Source organism: Hibiscus syriacus, unplaced genomic scaffold (assembly GCF_006381635.1).
Source record: "Hibiscus syriacus cultivar Baekdansim isolate YM2019G1 unplaced genomic scaffold, ASM638163v2 tig00116970_pilon, whole genome shotgun sequence".
Classification (NCBI taxonomy): domain Eukaryota; kingdom Viridiplantae; phylum Streptophyta; class Magnoliopsida; order Malvales; family Malvaceae; genus Hibiscus; species Hibiscus syriacus.
The window spans coordinates 49,046-55,736 of record NW_024063494.1 but is presented as its reverse complement, the minus strand read 5'-3'; positions in this window follow the sequence as shown (position 1 = coordinate 55,736).

Here is a 6,691-nt window from a genome sequence, read left to right as displayed (position 1 = left end):
TATTTTATTTAAGTACTACGTTTAAAATTTAACATTAAATTTTTTAAAAAAAAGCTAGGTATCAAAATTAATTAAAATCGATAGCTTAGGCACTAAATACATTAAGTTTTAACAAAAGAGTATTAAAACGAAATGAAAATTAAATTTTAGGTATGATTTTGAAAAAAATTAAAAGTTTAAATACTAAAACAAATCAAAATTAATAATTTATATACTAAATTCATAGCTTACCATAAAATTTAAAATGTAAAGTAAACAATGTTATCAATTATAAAATATTATTTTATTGAGTCTTATAACTATTAAAAGTTATAAATGATATGCAACTATCGAATATTGTTTTTTAATCTCGAATATTTGAAGTTATAAAATTATTACTCAATTATTTAAAATGTTCCAAAATCATCTTTTTTGGTTATAAATTTGACTGCTATTTGAGATAATATGACGATTATGATATGATAAAATTTAATTCATAATCTCAAATGATTGTATAACTCAAATGATTCATTAATCATATTTTATCATGTCTCATTAGCATTTAACATTTAGTTCAAACTATCGTTAATTTTTTAATAGAACAAGATGAGTTTGAAAATATAAATAGTTGGGTGATCATTTTATAAATTTTAATAATTGAGAGATTTAACAAAATAATGACATGTAATAAAAGGAAGGTTTTGTATCTTTTTATAGATGAAGACTCAATAAAGTAACACCTATAATCGTGTACTTTGCCCAAATTGGAAATATTATACTAATGTTATATTATTATGTACCCAGTACCTATAATCGTGTTTAATATTCCTTAAATCCCAGTTGCTGATTGTTTTCCTTAAAAGCTTGATTTTAATTTATAAATTAAAAATTACAGGTACTTAAAATAAATTGATTCGATCCGAACTAATGAAAGTGGCGAGCAAGTTCCGAAGAATGTATTGTCTCGGTAAACTGACCTTATCTTGCTGACATAGTCAATCATAGATTGCACTTCAATTAATTATATATAAGGAATTATCACCTAGGAATATATTTTAATTTTATTTTGATTATTTAATTATTAAATTTTAAAAATATAATTAATATTTTATATTGATAATTCATTATAAAAAATAAAATTGTTGATATGATAATATTTTTTTAATAATATTATGGTATTGCATTATGATAACGTATCACAATCATCGTTAATTTTTAATAATGAGTTATCAACATATAATTTTAAACAAATTCAAAATATAATCAAAATAAATATTCGATGATTAAATACATAATTTACTATAAAAAGAAAAGGATATGTCATGTAATTAAGGTTTTTTAAAATCAATTAAAAGTTACATATTAAATAAATACCTTAAACTCATAGATAAGCAATTTTTAACTGATATCTATGAACAACGATTAAACAAATCTTATTTATATCAATTCCTCCTCTGAGTTTGCCTCCTATTTTCTGCACTGCCCTTATAAATAAAAGCGAAGAAATAATCAAACATGAAATGGAATGTCGTGATTAACATATTTTGGATAATTTCAGATTGTGTTTACCAAGTGGGTGTTCAATGGCCAATGGCGTTGGTCTGAAGTTTTATTTGAATTTATTAGTTTCCAAGTTGGGTGTCACGGAAAAAAACAAGAGCCAACTAGATCTAATTCCTTGTCTGCGATTAGAAATCTAAATCCTCTTTCATGATACGGGGCGCCACTTTCTCTTACCATGCTCTTGCTTATCATTAAATTACCCCACTGCTTCTTCATTTTCCTCTTCGGTAAATACGACAAAATGGTTCTCCCATGATGATTGTAATGCAAAGTTTTCTTAGTTTAGTTTACAACATTTTTCTATATTAATCTTTACTCAACGCATGAGCTTTATATCATTTGAGTTGGTTGTTCAGATTTGACTTAATTTGCATTCTGTCGGGCTCTTTTGCTGTGTAATAAGATTTGTAAAATTTGGATTGTTTTACTGTGTTTTTGTTCCATTTACAACACACAAACTAGTCAAGGGAACTATTTTACGAGTATTTTTTGGGTATTCCGATTAATCTTTTATTGAATAGGTTGTCTGTTTTCGGTGCTCACTTTGACAATAGTGATATAGATACGCTGAGTGCTGACAGCAGTGTAGCTTTTCCAAGTTCTGCACATATAATAATATAAGAAGACAGATTTTATTACCAGCCGAAAAGAAGGTTTATTTAACGGACAAAAATGAATGTCAAAGATGTATACCTTTAGACAAATTCACCCCATGCATGATTCGTTGTCTCTTGCTGCTTGACCCGACATCTCCCAAACATACGGCAGAATATTCAACATTTTCTTTTTTCTCTGAAAGTAAAAACAACTCAAGGGGTGAAAAATTAGCTATGAATATTGCATGTGTACTTTTTATATGAACACCAAACGGGAATTATAAAACAAGGCATGGAGATAGAGGCAATGGACAAGTTGGGGGTGCTGAAAGTGGTCCCCTGTGAATTAATCCAGCTTGCTATCAACTTCTCATTGAAGGGCAAGGCGGAGTGCATGCATGCGATTGGCAGTGGCCTCCTCGATAGCAGACAATTGCTTGCTTTCAATATCGGCCAGAATCAGCTACACGAATCCCCACATGCATTGCCTTGTTCTTTGTTGTTTATTAATCAAACGCTAATACTACGAAGATATGAATATGCTGTTACTGTCACTTTAGTCCTTGGGGACGGCTATCTTGGATAACTTTGGGTAATTATAATTTTTTTTCTTTTATTTCACGGGAGTTGACAAATGAACCCAAAATGATTTGACTTTTTGATTACCATCAAAACTCGTTACGTCTTAGTGTTTGGATATTATGAATTTACTTGAGAAGCTTGTTGCAAATATGGTAGCTTTTTCCAAAGTGGAGTTGTTATACGACAAAACACGCACACTTTCTTCCTCAACTCCCCATGCAGTTTTCTTTCTTTCAAGCCCACACCTTGATATTAATGTCGATTCAAATTTGTTTCGAAGGTAAAAAAAACACTTTAGAAGTTAGCCCTATTCGCCCCTTCCAAAGCTTTTACTTGTGGATTTAATATGTACAAAAGTAGGTGAAGGGTGGAAATTTTAGTCCTTTATTTATGTTTTTCCTCCAGTGAAAAATAAAATTCAAAGCGTTTGACCAATGGAAGTTGTTTTCGATGAAATATTCAAAGATATTGGCTTTGACTGACCCAAAAAAAAAAAAGAAACCCTAAGAAGAATGATACGTCCAAGTTGTAAAGTGTGGATCTCATTTTGACTTCGATTATTTCCATTGAATTCATAAAAGGATAGTATATAGTTGGTAACAAAGTCTAGTATAATACCAAAAGTTATACTATCCCTAATCTATATTTGCATCTGTACGTATAAATAATATACGTGTACCTCTCTACCACTATATAACACAGGTAGGGTAGTTGTATGCCCAAACTAAGTCCTTATGACTACTTAGTACAAAAGTTACTATTATTTGTAATCAATGTTGTTTTTTCCGGTTTGGTATTTAATTTTAGATTAAAAGGTTGGCATTTAGGATTTACTTGGGGTTTATATTTTAGATTACGATGGGCTTTTTTAAGAAAAGAGTACGTGCACTATTAATGGTAGTAAATGGATCATATATAAATAGCAATAGGCCCAAAGGGGTTTAAACTCGATTCTCATCGGATTTGATGCTTTGGTCCAACACAAAGCTTGGGCCTAATTTTCTGGACCAAAACCAAGCAAGACAAGGCCTTGATTTTGCCTTTGCCTACGAGCGTGCTTCAACAGCAGCTGCTAATTCAAACTCTTGTTCTGTTACATTAAGTACACAGGACGGTTGTAAACCGATTGGAAAAGTTGAAGAATTCATTCTTAAGCAAAAATGAAAAAGGACAGGTATGGGGTCGGAATGTAAGAGAAGGATCCAAATGAATTCCATGGACGCAAATGGAAGGCAAAGTTTACCACTTGTACTTCATTCTCAAGTATATCTCATAATTAAAGAAGTCATTTTCTTTCTTCTTAAGTCGACAGCTAGTAATGTTCTCAACTGTATAACCTCGTGAGCTTTGCTGGATCCTGGTGTGGGGACTCCTTGCAAATTATTGTATCGATGAGCGAGCCTTAAAAATGAAAAAAAATCAAAATCAAAGCCTTTTTCTGTTGTTTCTTGTAAATCCAAGACATGAACTAAAATAATTGATCAATTCTCTAGCCAATCTAAATAAAAATATATGGAATATATAGGATAAGATGCTGCCAAAACCTAGGTCCAGTCAGCTCCCCGGGAATCTGCAGATCGAGAGTTTCATTCGTTATTTACAAAAATACGAGTATCACAAGAGGTGGGTCCCGGTTTAGTTTCAAAAAAGTCTTCGTCCACCCGTGACCCCATCTCATTCTCATGCAAACTTACGTAGAGACAAAGTTGTTGCGAAGAACGACTATCGGATAGAGTAAAATCGTAATTAATAATTTGAGAAAATAAAATAAATATAAATAAGACAAAATTTACGTGAAAAATCCCTAAATAATATAGTGTAAAAATCACGAGTAACGGTATAAGAATTTCACTATGAGAAAATAGGAATTACAACCTCTCTCAATCTACCAAGGAGAAAACAATGATAATTCTATCTTGATAAAAAAGGAGAAAAACAACTCTCAAGAAACTCTTTAAATTTTCTAGTATTGGGAGAAAACTAGAATGATTTGGGATCGTTTTGAAGCTAAATGAGTTAGGGTATTTATAGTTGAAGCTTAAGGACTAATTTGTAAATACCCTAAATTACAATGACTAAAATTAAGATTTTACCATTGTTGAAAAATCGACAATTGTTGCACCTTTCGGTGCCCCCATTTGACAAAATAATTCGGTGCCATGTGCACCGATTTTCAATAATCTCCCACTTGAAGATTTGATTGGAACAATCATATCTTCACACCATTCTTTTTACCTTGTACCATCATGTTGCTTATGTCTCTGACAGGCCACAAGAGGATCGCCACCAAGTAAATTTATCAACATTAATCGCCTTCGTCATGAAATCTGCTATGATGTCTTTGGTATGGATCTTCTGCATATCTACCATTCATTCATTCCTTGCTAGATGCAAGGCGCTTTGACTGTCATAAAACAAAGAGTCATACTCTTGATTGTGCCCAAGCTCCTCCAATAGCATCTTCAATCAAATTGCTTCTTTACTGGCTTGTGTAGCTGCTACATATTCTGTCTCTGTTATGGACGTAGCCACAACTGACTGTAATTTTGAAACCCGGCTTACAGCTCTACCAACAATTTTGAACACATATCTTGTAGCATATTTGCTTTTATCCAAATCTCCTACATAGTCAGAATCTATATACCCATTGATTATTAAGTTTGATCCTCCATAACATAATGTAATATTTGAGGTTCATTTGATGTATCTCAGGATCCTCTTTACCGTATTCCAATGCTCTTTGCCTGGATTCGCCATGTACCGACTAACCACTCCCACTGTTTGTGCAATGTCTGGTCTTGTGCATATCATAGCGAACATTAAACTTCCCACTGCTGATGCATACGATACTCGAGACATCTCCATCCTCTTTTTTTTCACTGCTAAGACTCATACTGGAGGATAATTTGAAGTTAATAGGAAGAGTGGTAGAAATTGACTTACAATCTTGCATGTTGAATCGTGACAAGATTTTCTTCAAGTAATTCTTTTGTGAAAGCCAAATCTTTCTATTACTTCTGTCTTGGTGAATTTGTATCCCTAGAATATTGTTTGCTGATCCTAAGTCCTTCATTTCAAATTCCCTAGCTAGTTGGGCCTTCAATTCTTCAATATGATCTTTGTTGGGTCCTGCAACTAACATGTCATCCACATACAACAACAATATAACAAAATCGTTATCACCAGATCTCTTGAAATAAGCACAATGGTCTGCATTAAGTCTATTGTATCCAAGGCACATAATGAAGGAATCAAATCTCTTATACCAACACCTCGGCGCCTGTTTTAGACCGTACAGAGATTTGTTCAATCTGCAAACCAAGTTCTTCTTTTCTTTTTCTTCAAAAATTTCAGGCTGGAAGTAAATATCTTCTTCAAGATTTCCATGAAGAAAAGTTGTTTTAACATCTAGCTGTTCTTTAGATGTAAATTCAATGTAGCACACATTGACAAAACTACTTGAACTGTTGTTAGTCAAACCATAGGAGAAAACATTTCATTGAAATCAATACCTTCTTTTTGAGCATATCATTTGAACACCAGTCTGGCATGATACCTCTCCACTTGATCGTCACAATTTCGCTTAATTTTGAAAACCATTTGTTACCAATTGGCTTCCTTCCTCGTGGTAGTTGCACAAGGTTCCATGTATTATTTTTATGATGGGCTTCAATTTCTTCTTGCATTGCCATCATCCAAAGTGAAGCATCTGAGTTGTTTATTGCCTCTTGGTATGTTGATGGCTCACCGTCCTTTGTTAAAAGGAAATATGCAATATTACCTTCTATAACATAATCTGAGTGCCAATTGGGACGTCTTCTCACATGATCTTATTGACGAGTTGTTGGAGCTTCAGAACTCTTTGGTTCTTGTTCATCATGTGCTGGTTCTGCTTCAGAAGAATCTCTATGTTCAAACTCATTTTCCACATGTATCTGTGTAGTCTCTGACTTTTCAGCGCTATCATTGTC